This window comes from Sturnus vulgaris, chromosome Z (genome assembly GCF_052056855.1).
Source record: "Sturnus vulgaris isolate bStuVul1 chromosome Z, bStuVul1.hap1, whole genome shotgun sequence".
NCBI classification, from domain to species: Eukaryota; Metazoa; Chordata; class Aves; order Passeriformes; family Sturnidae; genus Sturnus; species Sturnus vulgaris.
In genome coordinates, this window is record NC_142283.1 from 75,824,430 (window position 1) to 75,848,055 (window position 23,626).

A 23,626-nucleotide genomic window follows, 5' to 3' on the forward strand; every position below is an offset into this window, starting at 1 on the left:
TTGGCTAGTGTCACACTCAGGATTTTTGTTTTATGAATTATAATTGTTGGAGGAGGTGTTCCCTTGAGTGAAACACTACCTGTCTCTTTCATATATATAGTATCAGCTCTTCACTTTTTCGTCCTAAAAGAAATTGCTGTGCAAAACTTAGGCACAAAGAAGCAAATTTATAAACTCAAATAGTACACATATGAATAATAAAGTCTATCAATCTGTTTGAGATCCTTAACATAATTAAGGTGTCTGTTGAAAAAGGGAAATAAATAATATTGTATGTAGGAAATGGTAAAACTCAGCTGAGCAAGTAGGGCTGTGATTGTTCAAAAATGTGTATATGGAAGGGGAAGCGGGGGGAAAGACATTTTCTTATGTTGCTGTTCCCTCCTGGCCATTTGTGGAGGATTCTAAGAGAATCTAAGAAACTATATAGCTGCTTATTCAGCCCTACACCTGTGCTGGGACAGGGGAGAACACAGGAAGAACCAGAGTAGGAAACCTCATTGTTTGAGCTAAAGATACTTTAATAAATGAAGAAGAGAGGGGAATAAATCTCAAGCAGCACTGAGGTAAAGGTGATCAATTATCACCTTCCATTATCTCTGAGAAACAGTGACCTTGGAAGACACTTCCCTCCATGCTTCAGCTTTGAATTGTGGAGCATGACATTAAATTCTTTTGGCCCATTCAAGCCAACTTTTCTGCCTGTTTCCCCCTATAAGTCCTTGCCCACATCTAGGCTACCTCTTGCATCATGGTAGAGAAGAAATAGAAAGACTTGAAGATTTGCAAACATTGTTCATCAATACATAAATTTTTACTGGGTTATCAATACTCTTCTGGTCACAAATTCATAGCACATCATCATATGGGCTCCTAAGATGAAAATTATGGTCCATTCCTGCCAGAATAGGCACACCACCATAAGTTCTGGTGTATAAACAGTGACCTGTTTTCTCTTCAGAGCACACAGACAGTGAGAGAAAACCTGGTAGATATACTTTGGGTAGTGAATCTCTGGACATGTCTTGCATATTTCAAATAATATGTCATGTTAAACAAAGAATCATAATGGTATTAAGATCTACAATAAAGAAAGAATTCTAATGGTCTTCCTCTTCCCTATTAATTTTTTTCTATTAACTTTCTTCCGAATTTTTTCTCCCTCATAGCCCCTCACTGAATGCTCAACAAAATTTTGGAATTCCATCCTTGTAGATATTTAAATATTTGCGGGACAAGATGCTGAGAAACCTGATCTAAGTTGGTTTGGCTTTGAGCAGAGAGGTGGAACAAGTTCTACCAGAGGATTTTCCCCAACAGACACATATTTCTGCTCTGTGGTTCCACACCAGTCTGCTCTGACCAGTGCCAGCAATCCTGTACATAGCTACCCCAATTTCATCCACATGATTTTGTGCTATCAATAAATATCCTGACTACCATCTTATCTGTGTTGATGTTCTCACTGCCATCTCAGTTCTGTGACTCTGATCTAGTGGCAATTACTACTGGGAAAACAGAGGCAAACTGCATTAAAACTCCCACAGGTTACTGACTTTTCTAGTGTAGGGAACAATAACAGTGAGGTTGTCTTCAGATGTGGGTTTTGGGATGTCTTAACATCTACTGAATTTGTCTCTGAGAGCTTTATCTTCTGAGACTCCCACCTAAGAAACCAGTCAGGCAAGATAGCAAACTGTATCTTAAGTCTGCACAATGCCCATGTGTGCCAAATTTACATGTGTGCCTAAGTATGCTATTGAAACCTAAAGAAGCAAATCTGAAAGAAATTTTAATCATACATTTTTTGTTATATAAATCTCTAAGGTCTTTAGATTTGCTGCAGTAGTAAAGTCAGCATGAGAAAGGTGCTCTATTCACACTACTTTTATATCACAAATAAATGTAGGACTTTTTCCAGACCCGAGTAATATCTTTCAAATACAATGACTTGCAACAACATGCTTTACAAGACAGCTTGTTTACTTTACTTGAGTCTTTCCTTATGTTTTCAATGGTTATTTAATTTTAAATTTTAAAAGTTTATTCAGAGATTTACTGCTCAAAATCAGTAAAATGGGGGGACATTCAGCTCAAATGTTTTTGCCATTCTGTAAGTGCACACCAGTCCTCTGGACTCTGAGTTTAGTAATGACTGAGATGAACATTTTGAAAGATGACTTCTCCTATCAGTTCCAGGCATCTGGTCGAGGGGAGAATGATCTTTCTACTGCCTTTCCACCTCCAAAATAGTATTAATTTCTTATTTGAAAAAAGAACAACAAACTGTTCCACTGGCAAATTTTTCTTTCTAGTATCTTGGTTATACAATTTTTTGATTAATTAATATTATATATGTTAAAAATATAATTTCATTGAGATTTTTAAATTTCAAAACATAAATAATCCAAGTCTGTGGCATTATTTTTACTCCTACAGGCACTGTTGTTTGGGTATTGAATGCTTGCATTCTTACCTGGTCTGTCACCATCTTGAAGATGTTCTTGTGTTCACATGAATGCCATGATGCATTGGTTTCTCTCACAAATACAGACACTTTGTGGTAGGCTTTGTTTACCTTTTCCAGTGAGGAATAATGGATTATAGAGTTATGACAATATAATTCATTTAGATGGGTTTATTTACTGAAATATATTGCATTGACAAAGGTAGTTCTAACTTTGTTATTAGTCAGTATTCGACATTTGCAAAAGATTAAAAATAATCCTATGTAGATTGTTGTTTGTCATAAAACAGCGTAGAAATTGAGGCTTCCTGGTATTCATTGTTAAAGAATGTTTCTATTTAAAACAGATTTTTTTAAAATAAAGTTCCTTTTCAAAGAGTTATATGACAAATATCAAGTTTTAAAAAGATGGCTGACAGACCCGAAGAAAAGATGTGCTACAAGTTCTTTTCACTGGAAAGTAAGCAAACCATTCATATTAAAATTGCTTGTGTCAGACTTCATGTTAATCATAAATCAATCAAATATCTGTCATAAGATTTTGAAGATTCAGGTACATACAGTTCAATGTTCTCTTTTCTGCACGTTTTTGTTCTGATGTGGTTTATAGAAGTGGTTTATAGAACTGGTTCTAGAACACTTTTGTGTTTGTTAGGTTGATTTCTACCCTATGCTGTTTTATCATTTTAGAAATCAGGAAACATTATTCTCTCCGCAGAGTCAGGCTGAATTGGTAAAATGTATGGTTGGAATATATTTAAACGGTTATGATTTTATATTTGTTCTACTTCTTTTCTTTAATGCTGCTTGAATATTTTAATTTCCCTTGACAACTAGAGTATACATCCATTATTGAAGCATAATAATTTTTTGCCTTAATCTTTATCTTTCATTTTGTATCTATTGTTTTCTTGCTAATGAGTCTTGAAAAACTTCAAGAATATTGGCCTTTCAATGTCCAAAATAATTTTGCTATGTCTATAAATGTTTTTGACTTCTATTGCTTATTAGTTTTTCTTTTTCCTTACTGATTATTCTGTTACAATTTTTCATTCAATACAGCCCAGTTACATTTTATTCAAGTGTAATTTTTTCTTGTGGTAGAAATTCTCAGTAGTTTTCCTATGTTGGAAAAGGAAAATATACAGACCTTCTTTATATTCATGCTCTGGATCTGTTCCACCCAGCTGACTTTTCTGCCTAATTTCCTTTTGTCCTTTACCACTCAAAACCTTAGTTACAGACCTGCTTTCATCCTTTCATTTAATTTGAATAGAATCAACTTAAAATCATTCTATCCAGGGTTAATTTTCATGCCTGGCTTGTCTTCTTGACTTATCACTACCGAATCTTCCACTGGGATCAGAAATCTTCTAATTCTGGCATGTGACAAACCTGTAGATAACAAGGGCTGATATTCTGTGGCAGTGAAATTATTCTGAAGTAAAGGTATGGCCAGCACAAATTTTCCATGGTACAAGGAATGTCTCCACAAGTGTAAAAAAAGAATAAGCTGCTCTAACCAGGATTAGTATGGGAGAAGGCTAATTGGTCTTTCACCTTATTTTTGCTGTCATTCCTTCAGGGATTAGGTTAAGCCTCAGTGTATATTTCATCAGGGAATTACAGAGATTAGACTTTGTCTCTCTGTCTATCATTCAGACACTTCCTCTAATGTTGACTAGATTTTTCTAAGTCTCACAACTCATCATGTAGTTCCTTTCACTCAAAAATAGGTATATAATTTATGGTATCAAAGGCTGTTCCTAGGTTAGTGGAATGGAAGGTGTGAGACAATAACATGATTGCCAAATCATTATTAAATTTCCTGGTTTTCTGCCTCTCATCCATGCCAAGTCTCACTTTACCTATGGGGTTTTTACATCTTTAAATTAAGAAGATGCTAATAAGGTGTCTACAAGTCTGACCTCAGACACATAAAGTATTCTGGGTAGAACTGAGATTGCCCACTATAAAGTAATATAACCCAAAGTCATGACCTGGTCCTTTAAAATAAAGCTCCCCTCAATGACAAAATAGAACTACTGCAACAAAATGTCAGTTACTCAGCAAAATTTAAATGAGCCAAAGAGACCAACCCTGCTTCTTCAAGTTACAACTAGAAAGAAATCTTCACGAATATTGCAAAATTGACTATCATATCTGAATGCTTAATTATTCACAGGATTTCCTTTCAGCCTAAAGGCCATGAGAAATTGTATTAACTAAGGATGAGATTCATCTCATACAACTCTAACTGTAAAAGACTACAGGATCTGCAACTGGAATATTAGAGCTTTCAATTCAGTACAATAAATAGGTATTTTTAGTGAACGGTTCCTAAGCCCTGCTTAGTTCTCCTTAGGATGAGCTGGGCTGGGCACTAGAAATACCAGTTCTGGTTTTGATTTGAGGGTGGACCAATGGTAAGACTAAATGTAGATACCTATGTTTGTTCAGATAACATGGATCCATAACCTCCCTCTACAACCAGAAGAAAGAAGTCCATTTTGAGTGTGATTCATCTAACCAAGTCTGGAAAAAGTTAACAGCCGTATGAAGGTGGTAGTCTTTATCCACTGGATAAGGAGGAAAGTCTTTTTGCATAGCCATCGTAGATAAAACATCCACTTTCTATTTTACATTAAAATAATTTAGTTGAATTTGAAATTTTAACTGCACTTCAGATAAAGACATTACTTCCATGAAGAAATTCCAGTTTTATTTCTGTGATCCATGCTTGTACAGTACATTCTACAAGCAAGCAGAAACTTAATTTCCTCATTTGAAAATGCTAGGTGATGAAAAACCTTCTATAGTTCTTTGCAAGTCATTCTACTGTTTTTTAATAATTTTTGTTAAAAATGGATATTTCTTTTCAGAATCAGTTTTCTGAAACCACTAGATCTTTTCAATTTTTTCCTTCTAAGACTGGAGAAACTTCTATTATCACATTTTTATTCTTTCAGGAGATATTTATAGACCATGTCTAGTTATGCCTTTATCTTCCTTTTGAAAAATTAAATAGAGCATGCAGTACTTCATTGCACAGTGTTTTCAAACCTGTAATAATTCCTGTGGAACTTTTCCGAAGCCTTTCCAATCTTTTTTCAATATCTTTTCTTTGCTGCTGGTACAAAGACTGGACAGTTTTCCTATAATGGTCGTATCGATGCCAAGTACAAACTAATAAAAAGATTCCTTTCTCCCATCTGATATATTTTCATTTATGTGTTTAAGGATCATATTGGTCCTCTACAACATAACATCTCATTGGATCCCATATCCTGCTGATGAGGTATGACTGATTCTCATTTTCTTTCAAGTCTTTTACAAGATCACAGTTCTCAAGATAGAATTTTCCATCCAGTAAATGCAACTTTGATTTTCTAATCTTGGGGCAGAAATGTAGCTCACTGAGGTCAGTATAATTCTTTTCTATGGCATTTTCTGCTAGATTAGGATCCAAGAAAGGATTTTATTTCAAGAACTTGCTATATGAACTTGATAAAGTCCTTTACTTAATTTTACACCTGGAATTAAAACTAACCTTAATGTGGTCCTAAAACCATTCCTCCTGAGCATCTAAACTATATTTTCAACTTTTATCATCAGGATCATCTTGGAAACTCTGCTTCAATAGGACCAACCATGTTGGTCCTATTCCCTGCTTTATTCTAGTTCTTTCCTATCTGAAATGTGCATGTGACCTTCATATTTATGACAATCTTTTAAAGCAGACTGCTGTCCATCAACAAAAACAGATTTTCCTACTCCTAATTTCCATTCCTCTTATATCCTTTCTTTGCTTCACTATGTGTCCATCTAAAAAAAAAAAAAAACAAACAAAACAATTATTTTAAAAATACCCATCTAGTGAGTAAATTCCAGAAATGGTGCACCTCACAAATAAAAATCACACTTACAGTAAGACTGGTTTGATTGTAAATTGGTTGGTGAATGATAAGCCTTCATTACAGGACTGGGAATAGTTAATGTGATTTCAGTATTACGGAGGCCACCAAAGATTCTATGTTACATATCCACGTAGACTCTCGTGATATCTCGCAAGCATCAATTTTTTAATGATGATACCTTTCCATTTCACAACTTGATTGCTGAGCTAAATCAATTACAAGATTGTGACTAAGAACTCATGGTGATCTGAGCCAGGAATTAACTCTGAGTACTGGCCTGTCTTGTACAGCTGCATTAAAAGATTTATATCTTTCTGAAAAGGACATGTATGATTCTTCCTCCACTTTGAACAAAGAGCACTTAAAGGAGATACTATAGTCTCCAGAGATGTGGATGCTAATTCATATCTTACTGGCAACTACTTAATGTCATCAGGTGTACCAGGTGAATCTTAATAAAGGAATAATGAAGACAGCATGTTTCTTCTTGCTTTTATTATTGCTCCATTAGACTTTCAGTGCATCATTTTTTTTTTTCCTTAAGCCTCCCTGTAGCCCATGTACAAGCTACAATCATCCAGAACCAAGAACATCAAAATTATATTTTCCTACAAATTCCTGGAAAAGTATATTTTTCTCTTGTCATACAGAAATTCTGCTCTTTCTCTTAACTTGTTAAGGATTCTCAGAAAGTCCTTATCCTCAGGTGTGGATGAACCATTGCAGTCAAACCTTTTGGGTGTATATTAGCTTCCCAAATATAAAATGCTGTTAAGTGCATCCCAAAAGCAATACACATTTTGCAACTGTACCTGGACCACTGCTGTAAGAGGCAAAATGGGTTCTGAATTGGCTAGTACTTTTAAAACATTTTTTATCACCTTGTGCATACCTTCAGAAAGTACAAATTGACTGGCAAAAGAAGGGTTTTGTAATCAGTCTTTTAAATAAGCTGTTAAAGCAACATAATGTCCACTATTTGTTACCATTTGTTACTGTTAAGATGTTCTCATATCCATCTGACCTCTTCTGATATAGAATTATAGAAATATTTAGGCTGGAAAAGACATTCCAGAGTCCTAGCATTAACCCTGAAGTGCTGTGTTCACCAATAAACATTGTGCCACACCTACACATTGCATCTTTTAAACATCTCTGGAGCTGGTGACTCCACCACTTCCACGGGCAGCCTGTTCCATTGCTTGACAACACTTTTAGTGAATAATTTTTTCTTAATTCAATTTAACACTTCCCTGGTGCAACTTCAGCCCATTTTCCCCTTGTCCTGTCACTAGTTACTCAGGCAGGGAGAAGGACACAAAATTTCAGTATGTGACAACTGCAGCCCATTCAAGAGCCATCACTTCTTGTACTGTGCACATTTCTTCTAACTATCTTATCTACAGAAATCTGACCTATGAGACCATTTCTGCAACTGCAGGAACAGTTTACAGAATCTGTTTGTGGGTTTTTCATGTGCAGCTCCTTCGACCTGGTCAGGCTGTCAGACCTGAGCAGCTATCAGGGCAGCAAGACAAGGAGAGCAAAAGCATAGCTCAGGAGAGGGATTCCAGGTGGTGTTTGGAGAAGGAGTTGACAGCCAAAAACTCTTGATTTTCCACAGTAGCCGGTGTCAGGACTCTGTATCCTGACACTGCCAGACTGGGCTGAGTTCCAGCACGAAGCTGGAGGCAGAGGGAGGGAATCTCACCAGGCTAATTTTATAGGTACAGACATTCCTCCTGTCTTTTCTGTCTGTACACGTTTGAGTCCTGCCTGGCGACACAGCACACTCACTGGAAAGGAGCAAGAAAGGGACCCAAACACTAAACATCTTTAAGGGACCTGGCAAAGTGCTCCTGAGGGATTTCCCCAGAAGAACTATCTTGTCTTGCTGGCTGGAGCTGTGGAAAGGACATTTAGTGGCTCTGGAGAGGAAGGAGACATTGAGGGAATATGTTTCACAAAGTTGTAAATGTCTATGATCCAGGCACCTGCAAGAGAGGCAGGAGGTGGAGGAAGGCTGGAGAAGCTCGCCTCTGTATATTGGAGGTCAGAGTGTCTCCTCATAGCTTGGGTCACTGCCTTCATGGCCCACCCTCTGTGCCACACATCATGTTCTGCCCTGACCTCCTCCCTGCACCGATTCCTGCCTCTTGCTCCTAAACAACCCTGAATTCTGACCCCAAGAACGTTTTTCTTACTCTTAGTGATTTACTGTGAGTATCTGTTTAGGTACTAATAGGTTAGGCCAGGAAGATGAGAGGTCTGCATGAGAAGTCCTTGCTGAAGTGAATGTCAGTGTTGCTGATTTTTGGGGAGCACACATCTCATCAGCAGCTTATATCTCATCCCAAAGCTTCTGCTCAGGCATTGACTTTACTTTCTGCCAGTACACAGACCCCAGTTATTAATGTTTGTTTGTTCAATGATCTCTCAGGACCTTTTATTAATCACTATGGTGGTTATTCACCTCCCTCTGCTTTAGACCTCTTCATTTATTTGCTTGTTTGCTAATTAATTGATTGATTCTTTTATAGATTATGAGAATAAATGACAAAAATATGATTCATTTCATTTTAGGAACATATCTGGCTTAGGATGGGTTGGATCACCCTGTAGTGAGATTATCATATTGGTTATGGGAATTTAGATCTAGTTAAAAGTAAAAATCTAGACCTACATGAACGTCTGCAATATCGTCATGGATTCCTTTACTCATCCGAAAGAAATGAATAATGCCATCCACGCAGTATTAAAGCTTTATATATGATTTCTATGTAAAAGCAACACAGGATTTTTCACCCCTAAGGTGATGACAGAGCTTTCTTTTTTCCTCAGAGATTACACTTGATCATTTGGTTTATATGAAAGATGGGTGTCTGTGGACAAGTGATAAGAATAACATTTTGAAATGCTGTAAGAAATACTTACATAAATTCCTATCTGGTAGCTATAACATTTATAGTTAGGTTATATAATGTTATATATTATGTTTTTGGAAACTAAATAGTGCATCTGGTCTGACCCAGGAGATCACTTGTCACAGCAAAGAAACCTCTGCTGTGAGCTTCAAAGACATCTTGACGTTTAATGAAGAGATTTTTTTTTAATGTTTTGACTGAATATCTTGTGTCAAATGACGCATCCCTACTTTCTCCAGCAAAGCTCTCAGTGTGAACTCGGTGTTGTTACTAAAACTCCGCAGATTGCTGGTCTGCTTTTTGAGGCTCCTGTTTCTTGATATCAGGCTTCTGTGTTGCCCAAAGCTTGCCTGCCTGGATCCCATCTCTGGCACGCTGTGTAGCACAATTCAGCTGCATGGGATCTCCAAATAATACAGCATCACTCACTCGCCAGCCTCCCACCACAGCTCAGCTCTCATCGGCGGCTTCAAAAAAGCACACAGCATGACATGCCTTTCTGAATGTGCATAGACTTCAGTGGTCAAGCTGAACAGTCAAAAGTCTGTGCCAGTTCTTTCCTGGCATTTAGATCTTGTTTACTGCCAGACCCTGTAAAAGAAATAATCTCCCAATTGAAGGCAGTTTGTGGTGGAATATGGTGATGGGGTGATTATTGAAATAGCTTCATTTGTCTTTCAGAGGCAGAGTTCTCCACTGTCAAAGTCATTGATTACCAGCTCAGCCAGTGTAGGATGCTTTTTTTTTTCCCCCCTCTGAGCTACAGGGTATTAAGTTCCATAATTGTTTACAGTCAAATGCCTATGCAATACTTAATTGCCTTCTGTAAGCTGCTTGGCGATGGAGCAAGAGCAATGGCTTGATGAGTAGAGCTAGAGTCCAAAACACTGTGGAGCTTGAAGCAATAGGATCCCTGCTGATAAGAAACAAACACGTCTGCTTCTGTGTCATTGTTTTTTTGGCTGCGTCAGGCAAGTTTTGGGAAAGTTATTGTCTCCTAGCAGGCGGTGTAATGGGCAGCCACAATGTCCTGGCTCACCAACCTTTCCTCTCCAAAACCAAGCTCAAACTTTGGCTCTAGTCACTCTTCAGAATTACTTTAGTACATCCACATTCATACTCATTTCAGAGTCATGGTGACTGACACAGGCAGGAGAAGTTTTGCTTCAGGTTGCAGAAGACATACCCAAAAAGAGTCTCACAATAACTTGGTGCTGAAAGACTAAACAGAGGTGTTGCAAGAACAGTATGTGTTTGTGAAGAGGCAAGAACCAGATTAAAACAGAGTCCAACGGGCAAGTTTTGAGTATATATGCAAGGGGGCAGTCCTGGCATAGCCAAGAGCTATAAAACAGCATTGAAGTTGTATTATTTTTCCAATATGATTTTCAGAATGAACAGCTAAGATGTAAACAGAAGTATTCCTAGTTACAAAAACAAACAATAAACAAAATAATTCTCTCTCTCTTTTTTTTTCCTTCTTCTTCTTTTTTTTTTTTTTTTTTAACTGTAATACAGAACTGTGCTCAAAATTCCTTCAGGGATTGTTTTTTGAAGATCAGGGGATTAAAAGTATTCTCCTGTATCCTGAAACCTGAACTTCTTTGAATAATTTTCCATGCTTGTTTCTTTTGAGGAATCTTGTAATTTACAAAGAGATCAAGGAAGAAAAGCAAATTAGAGAAAATTTAGGTGAAAAATAATTCTTAAGGTAGTTTTTAATGGCAAGTCAGTGCAGAGCTGTAGTTAATACGGTGATACTATTTCTAGAGTAAAAGATATTTAAAGATTTTTTTTGTCTCTTGCTGGCACTTAGCTACATAATAGGAGCACATTTTTAAATGTACATGTTCTTAGCTTTAAGTAATCGAGTAGTTTCATTATTTTATAAATTATTATTATTATTATTATTATTATTATTATTATTATTATTATTATTATTAACACCATTATTTAGTTCCATCGCTTTAAGCATATTACTGGTTTCATTATGATGTTAACTAAATTCAAAGTAGTAAGGGATGTAAGTAAAACAAGATACGATGTCTTTTCAGGAACTAAATTTTACCATTCTCATGCTCATTGTACAAAAATCTAATCTTAGACCGCTTGGGTAAATCAATAATTCAGTTAGTAGAAGTTAAAAATAAAAACTAAATGATTGTTATAGATTTTTAGAAAATACTATTTTGCTCCATTTATTTTTGCAGAGAACATATTATTTAAGATTTTTTCAATTTATTTTCTAAAAATGAAAACAGAAAGTATGACCTTTGATATAAATTTGATCTTATAAATTAAATGTTTGACTTTGTTAGGTAATGGTAAAGAATTTTGGAGGACATAAAAATAGTGAAAAAAAAAAGCACTTTAAAATACCAACAGCCCTTTTGAGGGGTCTGAATTGCAGAACAAAAATCAGATGCTTCTGGAATTCTGACAGGCTTGGTGATGTGACCACTTCCCTGGGAACCTGCAGTGACTGACTAACCTCTCAGTGAAAAAATGAACAGTTTCCCACACTGATAAAGAATTTCAAACATCTGTTATTGTTCAATTATAAGTGTTGCTTTTATTTTGGGGAATTTTTGGGAATTTTGAAATTCCAGCAGGGGAGGGAAAGTAATTTGAAAACTCAGAACAAAATTACTTTGACTTTTCTTTTGGCTACTTGCCTTCCTTGATGATTCAATCTGTTATATGGAACTTCTCCATTCTAGTGATTGTCTTTCTGAAGTGGGGTCTCAGAATGGTTATGTTGGCAAAAGACTGGTTTGGCAAAATAATGTATTACACATTCTACTTGTTGAAGAAAAAGTTGATAGTCATCCTTAAACAAACAAAACCCCACTTTTTTTTGCAGCTTCTCTCATTCTGGATGATAGAAAAAGGTAAGTACTGAATAAAGTTGTGAAAAGCAGTGGAAATCACTTCAGGCAAAAATCAGTTACCTGAATATGGATGCCTAATGCTCTTAATCCATTTTCCAGCAGTAGCTGAATGGAGGTGAGATAATTTATGATATCTAATGCAAGAGATCAGTGTTTGGGCAACTGAATCACAGCCCTAAGATGTCTGACTTTGAAGTGACCAAATGTCTGTGCTGAAATAAAAGGGAACAAAGCACTTCAGGGTTTTTAAAGATTAATCTTAAAGGCTTATATTTAATAATTTTCGCTGGTATTTAAGTAATAATTTTTACATTTATATAAACACAATGAAAATGGACAGATTTTGCCATGTTAAAGACTAAATGCCCCCTTCTCCCTCCCAGTGAACAAAACCTGAATTATTCCATATACATTACATACATTTTTTTCTTCTTTTCATTTTTTAATCTGGGACATGTCTATTTTTTAGACCACAGAAACAGTGTGGGGGTTAATTTTTTATCTACTTAAACATTGTGAGCTGAAAGTCATTATTGTAGTGATTTATGGCAGCTACTCTATTGCCAACCTTAACAGAGTATTTTTCTTATTACTTAATTGTTCTAGTAGGGCTTCAGCTATTAGTTTCTTAGTTCTGAAAATAGGAAACAGGAGTTTTCTATTACAGATGCTTGGCTAATTAGTTCGGAGGCTGTCTAATGGGGACTATTAAAAATGCAAATAAGGAGTGATCAAATAGTGCAAAGTTTTGTCCTCACAGACTATACTAATAAGTTTCTGCCAAAATAAATACATAAAATGATGGAAGAGAATCAAGCTTTAGATGGCACCCTTAACTGTAAATGGGATAGCACAAAGATAACATGGATGAAAGCCAAATACCTCATGACATTTAAATTTGGATAAAGCTGTAAGAACATACCTTGGGGAAAAAAGGGGGGTGATGAATCCTGTGCTGACTTTAGAGTAAAAGATAAACAGTAAGTAGGTGTTTCTCTATCTATGATCTGATTTGATTCATAAAACTTCAATGAGCCATGAAAACCTCATGTTCTTTGTAATTGCACCATATAAACATGTACATGCAGGTAAGCAAGAGAAAAGAAAAGGTATTGTGAGGGAGCCATAATCAGATATTCACTACCTAATTTTTAATTTTTTTTTTTAAGATGAAAACCATTGTGAGAAGTCGGTATAAGATATCTCACATATTTTTTAGGATGTTATTTGAATTTAAAGCAATTTGAAAAGGGTGGTCTAAAGGACTAACAAAAGGAACTACAACTTCCATGATGGAGTGAATGAATATACATTTTCTTCAAAGGAGCAGAAGTTAACTGGATGGAGGTAGAATCTTATTTGCAATTAAAAATAACAAATTATAGTGTAATTTTATTCACCTTAGACACGGTAATATAGTGGTGGACCTTTGTGAACTGCAATGTACTAACCAACTTCAACAATGGATTTGCTACTCCTTATACATTATGAATTGTCCAGAGAAAACAATGGGACATGCCAGATGTCCTGCAAGGAGATTACATGAGTATGTATTTCATGGTTCCTTTTTCTTGCGGTGAAAATGTTTTTAAGTAAGAAGCACAACACAGAAAGAGTCTAGAAATGGAAAATGCTCAACTGGTCTGGAAGAAAAGCTCAAGGGAACAGGTAGAGCTGCTAATAGATAGATAGAATGGACCTTTGCAATAATTTGGGACTATTTTTTTGCTTTGGTGAGCTTTATGTCACCTTTGGTGACAACTTCGTTGTCATCTTCTTGCTCTTATTCCATTACTGAGATGCCTTTTTATTGACTTCCATGCTATTTTTAGGGAATAAATTTTGACATATTTCCCTTCTCTTCCTTCCTCCTCTGCTTCAGATAAATCCCAGTCTAATATTTTGCTCCACAGTGGTCCTTTATTTGTTCCCTATTATTGTTCCCACTGATAGGGCAGCGTTATTGATTTTCTCTTCCCATTGCTACAGCGGGGTTGTCATTTACATGGCTGTCATAGGCTGAAACCTCAGGGCCAAATTCCTGCCCATTAGCAAGCTGCCTTGCCCTATTTAAAAGACACATTTGGTGTCCTGTCTGTCTTCCAAATAGGCCTCTTGCTGGCTGTAGCTCCTGTTGGAAGTGTCTCTCTCTCTCTCTGTGCTGATTAGAGTCTAGACTGAACATTTGCTAAGGAGGTCCAAGACAAACTTCTTTATGCACAGGGTAAGTCATGCATAAGATTGGATCCCAAAGGCAGCAGTACAATCAGCAATAGTTTATATACAAGCTAAACAAACACTCAGAGGGGAAAAGTCTTTACGGGGTATAAACATGAGTAGATAACTAGGCTCATGACCTCCTTTCATTGTAAAATGTTACTCCTCAGCTGTGGTCATGAGCTAAGTGACTTTGCCTTCAAGACTTTTCCTTGAGAATTAGTCCCTCTGGATTATTTTGGTAATTTTTACTGAAACAAAAACTAACAGGATCTGGTGGATTTGAGAAGGGCCTGTAATGAGCAAGCTGTTCCCGCTGAAGATTTGAAATGCTTTTCTGTTTCACAAAAAGGCATATGGTGGCTTTAATAGGGGACATGACCTGCATTCACTTAACTATGTCCAGCAGAACATCATCTTTCCCTCAGTTTTGCTTGCTAAAACTCTAATACTCCATTTATGTTCCTTTATATATACACATATATATATATAAGGAAATGTGCTGAATAATTTGATGATAAAGTAACTAACACACATAAGAAAAGAAACAGTTCAGAAAATTCAGAATAGAAACTCAAAACCTCAGTGCCCACACATCCTATCTTCTGGGCTACCCCAAGATGAGAAGCTTTTGCTTTCTCTGGTTTTAATCACAAGCCCCAGAGGGGAACTGAGAAAACTTCTGTGAGAAAAGTTTCATCTGCACTGCCATATCTTCACGAAAAGTTTAAGTTTTGATGATTCATCATTTTCACACACACACAAAAACACATTGTGTTGAAAGATTTCTGACCAGCCCTAGTAATGAATCCATCTGCTGCAGTCAGCGAACACAATTACGAGACAAATCACCCATCTTGAACAGTAAAGCTGAGAATAGAACCCACTCCTTTATTTTTTTTTCCTTAAAAAAAAAAAAAAAAAAAAAAAAAAAAAAAGAGAGAAAGAAAAGGCACAGACTGTTCTTTTGATCGTAAGGAGGTTTTTACTATCCTCTATTAGGAGATGACTTATTCTACTCATCTAGGCATGGCCCAACTGCAAGAGACAGACGTGATCTTATACCCACACACAGATGCACACAGAGAAAAAGAGAAAGGGAATCTGTGTATGTCCTTTGCTTGCTCTGTGATCATTAAAAATCTGATAACACTTCTGTTCAAGAATGAAGGTTAGACCCCACCTGCTAGTCATTCTACCCAGGTATCTGCTAAACACTGTCTTCTTTATTCTCTGTAGTGTGGCTAGGTAGCTGTTATATACCCGCTGTGCTCTGCACAAGAGATGGCTGCATATGAATGGGCAGCGAATTGCTCTTCCTTTGTGCCTGGTCTACCTTACAATGCATCAGTGTGAAAGCCCATCGCTTCTGAAAATGATAAGGAAGTAAAGAATGTTATTGAAAGATCAAACTGGAGGCCAGATTTTGCCTGAAGACTAAACTGCTTTATGAGCAAAACACTGAGGTTCAGGTAATCGATGTTCAATGTCCATTTCTACCTCAGATTTCTTTCAGCCCACTGGGGAGACCATTTAATTTAGCTGTTTGCTGTAAAACAAAGATTGTGCGCATTCAGCCTCTACCCTCCAGCCTCTCCCTGGTCTTCTTTACTTACACTGTAAGATCTTCTAGTGAGGGAATTTAATGTGTTTGTACAGCACGTCACACATGGGGACCCATCTCCCACCTGGGGCTTCTACACATCACAAAAACTGCACAAGCTTCCATTTGGAAATGAGAATTTAAACAGCAAAGTTGGCATTGTTTGCACCAGCTTAGATAGAGTTAACCTATTCCAATATCCTTGTTCCCTCCCCAAAATGCAGGTAGGTATTCCTCTGTAGCACATCTGACATTTGGGGACAGTGAAGAAACCAGGTAAAAAAAAAAAAAAAAAAATCACAGAGCAGATACCACCTGCCTGGACTTCTCCATGGGAATGAGTGATCTGACAATTATAGACTTCAGGTGCCGTGAGGAATCATCTTTCTAAACTGCTGCCAGGGGGGAAAAGACTAGTTCTGATGTGATATCTAGACAGTCTAGGAGTTATTTTTGTCCTTGAAGCCTAATAGTGGGTTATTGGTAATTATAGGAAAAAAATAAATAACCTAGAAAAAGGGTGGGATGTCTCTTTTTATTTCTTCCCCATCTATTCAGTTCCACAGAAATCTTGTGGGGTTCCTACTCCATAAAGCATCACTTTAAGGAGACTTTAGCCCTATTACTATTTCAAATTAAAATATTCCTATTCTATGATATACTCTTTTTAGCTTTAAACCTAAGTGCTCATATTATTACTGTTGTAATTTCTGTTTAAAATGCAGCAAAAAGCTGCTACAACACTGCCCAGAGAAACAAAACCCATTTTGCACAACAGTGCTCTTGGAGTGGGTGGGGAGATATTTGTATTGCCAGAAAAGGGGGGAACCAAAAAATGAAAGCCAGGAGCAGATGGCAAAGGAAGAAGTGAAACAGAAAGGAAAGAAAGGGGGGCTGAGGGGACAGAAAGGAGGTTGTGAGGGAGGAGGAATAAAAAGGAAATAAAAATAATATAGACAAGAGTGGGAGAAAAAAGGATAACAGGTTTGCTGTATGAACTTGGCATTCCTTTGAGAAAACTTTCCATATAATATTTTGAAATTTTAAACTTTATTTAGGGATGGGGCTGAAAGCACCCTAGAGGGAGACTTCTTTAAGAGTCCCAAAGGCTCCTACTGGCTATTCAAGCTAACTGGAACAGGCAGCAGCCATCTGTGTCCCTCACTGGCCAGTAAGGTGGAGGAGGGCACTGCCAAATGATCAACATAAAAAAAAATAAAAAATCCCCTAACCAAACAAAACAAAAACAAAAACAAAAACAAAAACAAAAAAACCCACAAACAACAACAACAAAAAAAAAAACCAAAGCAAAACAAACAAAAAACAAATCAAAACAAACAAACAAACCAAAACAAAACAAAAAACAAACAACAAAAAAACCCACCAAGAACTACTTCCATACTTCCATCTGTCTCCATCTTCACCATCTCTCTTCCATGTCTTTATTAGGCTTTCAGGACAGGTCACTAAATGTCACAAGTATCCAAAATCCACTGGTACCTCTGCAAATGCTAGGGCAGAGGCAGGGAAGGGAAGGCACAGGTCTGAGAGAGCAGATGTAGCTTTTCATGGTGACACTTGTGGGAGAGACTGCACCAATATCCTTGATTTCAATGAGAAAAACCAGCTCCTTTGTCATTACATCAGACCCTTTATGTTGAGTGTTTCTAAGGAAGAGTAGGAAGCAATTGGACTCAGAAAAAGGAATGTGGAAGAAGGCTGGAGAGGATATATAAAAGGTTATGGAAATTGAAATCAGCAGAGAGCCTTGATCTGAAGCAGACAACAGAAAGCTTCATCAAGGAAACCTGATCTCCAGCCTGATTCAGTTGCAGAGATGTTGTAGTTATTTGTTGAACTGCCTGGCATTTTTTTGAACTATCTGAGAAACCAGTGGCATTCAGGGCAAATTACATCTAATTTTCTGTAAAAATTGTCAAACTATTGGACCCAGTAAATGTGTTTATTAAAAATCAGAGGCATAGGCATGGGTCACATATTTGTGGCACCAGATAATCAGAAAGAGACTAAACCCACTAATCTGGACAAATTGCATTTGATTTTTCATGCTGGAAAGGTAGCCAATAAGGGCTCCTCATCCTTACTTTCACTGTCCTGAAGTACCTGTGGCCCAGAAGGGGGTGCTTGCCTATCCCAGCACTATTGATTTATTTGGGGACCTTAGTCATTGACCCACACTCATGATTAGGACTGGTAAACATTCATGTCTGTTTGCAACTCATGATGTTTCCTAGTAATGAAGAAGTAACTACAGAGAACTAAGATCAAGCTGGAAGACCTGTGTGAATATCTGGGTTTCTTGAAATATCTGATCTTTCATTTTGCTGTGGAAATTCAGGAGCCCTTAATGCAAAGGAACTATGAGGATAGATGACGAAGGAGAGGTTTTTTGGGGTTAGTCAGGGTGTTTAAGAGAGAAGCTGATGTTCGAATGCATGCAAAGCTGGTGAAAGCAGATCTATTTTCCAGCTAACCTGTAAAAAGAAAAAGGGAAGAGATTTGTGTATACACTGGTTAAGGTCATCAAAAAAACCAAACAAATATGCTTCCACAAGCAAAGAATTATTGTTGAGCTTTAGACCATTTCAATTTAAAGAGTGCACAGGGTCTGGACAGAACTTTTCCTCCCACAAAGAGGTGGACAATAGTTTCAGGGGCATTCCTCAGGGCTCGATATTGGGACCTGTATTACTTTAAATCTTTGTCAAAGACAAGAGCAGTGAGATTGAGCAAATTCTCAGAAGTTTGGAAATGGTATCAGGCAGGGTAGCTGGTCGTTGTTCCAGAGGGAGGGGATCCCAACATAAGAATGGTATGAGGGGTGAACCTCTGGAAGTGAACCCAGAGGAGGCCACACAGACACTCAGAAGGTTTGAGAACCTCTGTGGAGGTGCTGTGGGACAGAGCATGTTCAGCCTGGAGAAGGGAAGGCTCTGGTGAGACCTTCTATCACCACCCAGCTCCTAAAAGAGACTACAAAAGAGGGGCTTTCTACAAGGGCATTGAGTAAGAGAACAGTGGCTTTAAACTGAGAAAGAGTAGGTTAAAATTAGATATTAAGAAAATATTTACTGTGAGGGTGTTGAGGTACTGATGTACTGCCCAGAACTGTTCATGCTCCATCCCTAGAAGTGTTCAAGGCTAGGTTGGACAGGACGAGTAACTTGGTTTTTCTGCCTGTGTCATCAGGCTGGAATGAGATGATTTTTAGGCCTCTTCAACCCAAACCTTTCTATGCACTGATGATCTCTCTTGGTTTGTCTGTATATGTACAGAAATTAGAGATAGATCTAAACATAATATTATGGAGGGAAAAATGCCCCATATATATGGATTGTGGTGTTACCCAACATATTTCTCTGTGATAGGGGCTATACCATATAATTTTTACATTTGAAAGGAAACTGAATGACTAATTTAATCCAACACTTCCTTCCTAAACATATGGATAACCAGGTTGGAAGTGCACACATAACACAAAATAAATAAATTAATTAAACTTTGTTACAAACTGAGACTGATATTTGTAATTTGATTGGAAATTTATCAGTCTGCATAGCCTTATGTTGCTCTGTTAACACCTAGCTTAAATACATCATTTAATCTAGAGTCCTGTTCTATTGAGAACTGATCTCTTTTGTGCAAGACTTATCACAGTGCAAGCTTCCATTAATTTAATGTTGTATTTCTAACACTAGAAAATGCATCTGAGTAATTTTTCTTAAGTAAAATTCAGAGTGCCAGACAACGACATTTGGAATAGAAAACACATAGCCAAAATTTTCAATATTGGAAAGGAAGGGTATTTTATCAACTTACTGAGAGTTCTCTAGGGAAAATTTACAGAAAAAGTAGGGAGACATATTCCAAGTCAATCATAAAAGCTATAGCTGTAATGAAGACAAGGAAAAAATAGATAATTTTTTACAAAGTTTCATCTCTACCTTGTTATAAAGGCACAAACATGCAATTGGGAATGCACTTTTCTCCTCTAGCATGTTGCCAAATAATTATCTGGATCACTGTATAATTATGTACATTCAAAGTTCTCCAAAAAGCTTGATATATTCAGCAGTGCACAGACTATGCTTTTGATTCTAAAAGGTCTTTGTTTCAATCCTCACTTACACAATAGCTGCCATCTTGTCTGACATTTAAGGCTTGAACTAGATATAGTCAAGCTAAATATGTAAACTGCTACAGCTTTACCACAAGTTCCAGTGTTCTTTTGTTAAGGCTGAAATAAGCTCAGAGCATCTGCAAGCTGAGCACACAAGGAGGTCTGTAGCACACAATCTCAAAAGTGCTGTGAATCCTCTGAACGTAAATTTTGCTTGAACACAGTTTAACATACTATGAACAGTCACAATTCCTATTGGTTTCCACAAATACAAGGTTGAAAATTGTCTCAGAAAATCATGACTGCTGTCATCGACTCTGTTTTTCCTTTCTTTACAACCATTGCTCATAGGTCAAATTCATTTCCCAGATAATGTTCCCAGAACTTAAATAACTGGTGCAAAATATTAAACTAAAAGTCAACGATGAATGGAGGTGTGAAATTTGTCCATGATTGTGATGCAAATGATGGATAATCAGCAAAACTGCTGCTTTTTCAAAAATGTGTATCATCTTTGCAATGTTTTGTGAACAACTCTTTAAAGCAACAATGATCACTTATGTGCTTGTGTGCTCTGATGAGATTCAAAAGCTTGAGTACTCAGTAATTCTGTGGGGTTTGCTGCGAACTCGTGACCTGTATATTGAAAACACAGCAGGTGCTAGTCTGCAAATGAGTAACATTTCCAAATTTACATCTCATGCAATTTCTGAAATTTCTGCATAGCAAAAATGGGTACTTATTTAGATTTGCACAAACCCTTCTCCACCAGAGAAATCAAGGGCAATATTTCTTTGTCAGCAAGTATTCCAGTTTGAACTCCTCAGGAAACAGTGCAAGCATTGCCATAGACAATGGTTGAAAATCTATAGGGAAAGTGAAGATGCCTACAAAATCAATCAATATAAAACCTAAACAAAATCTAAATGTAAACAAAACAAAGATTTTCAGTGAGGTTCATTTGCATCAGAATTATTTTCCTATGATATATTTTCACAGAAGAGAGGATAGAATTAATTCTATCCAAATGTAAATTGATTAAAAACTTGAAAAAATAAGTTATTTCAAATAGTATCCAGACCTGATTTCTGCACATATTCTTATTAAAAGCATTTTTATTCTTATTTTACTTTATATTAAAAAAAAAAAAGTAAACATTTCTTTGTCATAATACATTGTTCTTATTCTCCATTTTGATCTCTCACAGAAGTTAAAGTACTGAAGTGATTTGTAAAAGCTGACTTGAGCATTTTTTCTCTACTGGAGTTCATTGTGGTCACTGTTTGAAATGCAGCCATTCTGATGACTGAAGGTTAGAACACATGTAGGTATCAGAACCAAATACTTTGAAGAGAGATATGTCCCACAAAAGTCCCCTTTAGCAGACACCTTCATCCATACAAAAGTCTGATCTATTCCCATTACTTATGGATAACATTTTTTTGTGTTTTGTTTTGTTTAAAATGCTCCATCCTCTTCTAGAAGTTAAAATTTTCTCCATTAAATATATTATAAATGACAGTATTATGTACCTGAGAATGGCACTATCAATGCATAGAATATAATTTGCTATAAGCTTTGTACACATTAAAATGAGAAACTTAAGTTGATAAAAAATAATCAGTTTTTTTTTACTGGAAGATTCTTAGATACATCTGTGATAATGATTATATGAGAAATAAAAGTGAATAGAAAAGAACCATTGTTCTGGATTTGGTAGACTTTTGGTTTGTTATCAAATTAAGCTTCATATATTTAAAGGTAACCTTCCTTAGCCAAAGAGTTATGCCAGAATTTTGTCCCACCTTTTTCTTTTATGTAATTCATGAGATTTTACCAATATATAGGATCTGAATTAAATTTGCTGGTAGAAATAAGTATTATTGCCACTGCATAACTACACATGTGGTTCTCAATGACAACAATATTATAACTAATGTACTAGCAAACTGTACAAGACCTAACCACGATGCTTTTTATTTTCCAGGTGTCTGAACTCAGATAGATTCATAAATCATGAATGTTGGACTCTGGAGAGTTTCTTGGTAACTCTGTCATGTAATGATGCTTGGCAAGGTTAATTTTCTTTTTTAAAATCCACATTTTAGAAAGGAAACCCATAGCATTCAAATCCAAGTACTTATTTTGATCCTGCCTACTGTGAAGAGAACTGAGGCCACATTTTTTGTGGCTAACAGGGATAGAAAGATTCACAGATTTCACAGAATATTCTGAGTTGTAAGGGACACATGACGATCATCAAGGCCAACTTATAAGTGAGTCACATATACAGAGATTGAGACTGAGTCGTGGGTTAGAACATATTATCAGCACCATGTTCTCTCTCAGAAATTTGACTTTCCAGAGTTTTCTGCATGTTTTCATCAGACTTACCACCATTTTATACGCTCAGTGGTTTAATACATGCATAAGGCTTAGGATCAGTGTGTAAATACACTCCAAGCTGTATGAATTACATAAGTAAAAGAAATCCTGGTATTCTGATGTCAATATAAGGTGAGCTCTGCATTTCCCTCCCTTTTTTCCCTGTCTTAATCTGGTCACGAGATCCCACATAATAGAATATTGTTTAATGCTTTTCACTGTTATCTAAGGGTGTTATAGAGAAGAATTCCCTTAATGTCATGATGACTGGGAGAGAATATGGCACATGCTTGTCCAAGCCTGTAAGTGGTTGTTAGTAGAATATTCCTGGGGTGTGGTGTTTCCTGCCAGTATGCACTGCTCTTTATCACCATGCCTCATCATCCTGAGGAATCTGCAGGACATCAAATGGCCTGCATGGCCACAGACTGCAAACCAGCCTGCAACACTGCCCTAACAAATTCCAGAGGTGGCAGTCTTTCAATTAGTCATATCATAGTTATTATTATGGAATAATTGTCATCCCCTTATGAAGTCGAGGGCCCTTCTTCCCTGGTATCAAGTGTCTGAAAATGACCAGCAGAAAAAAAAAGTCAAAATAAAAAGGATGTTAAAGACTGGGCAAGTACAGAATTAATATTTTCCTGCTATAGCACTTCAGTTTCTAACATTCTTCTGACACTTCCCAAGCAGACTAAATTATTAGTCTTAATATTATTATTATTATTATTAATAATATCTTTATTGTTCATATTTTTTTAAATATATTTTTGGCTTTAGCTACCACCCCATAATACGTCAGTGAATTTCATAACAGAATGACATACTTTTAAAAATTGTTTTCAGTTGGCTTCATAATTATTTAATTGGTTCATTTTTACATTGTGTGAGATACTGAATCACGATTTCCTGGTTGCCTACATGACCACATTTCCATCCTCTTTTTATCCTGTCTTATTTTCTTTTAGCTACCAGACAAATAACTTTTAAAGTACCTATATACAAAAATATCTTTCTCCAGATTTGCCAAAGAAACAAGGTCAGACAAAGTCTGGAATTTTAAGAGATAAGATAGTAATTT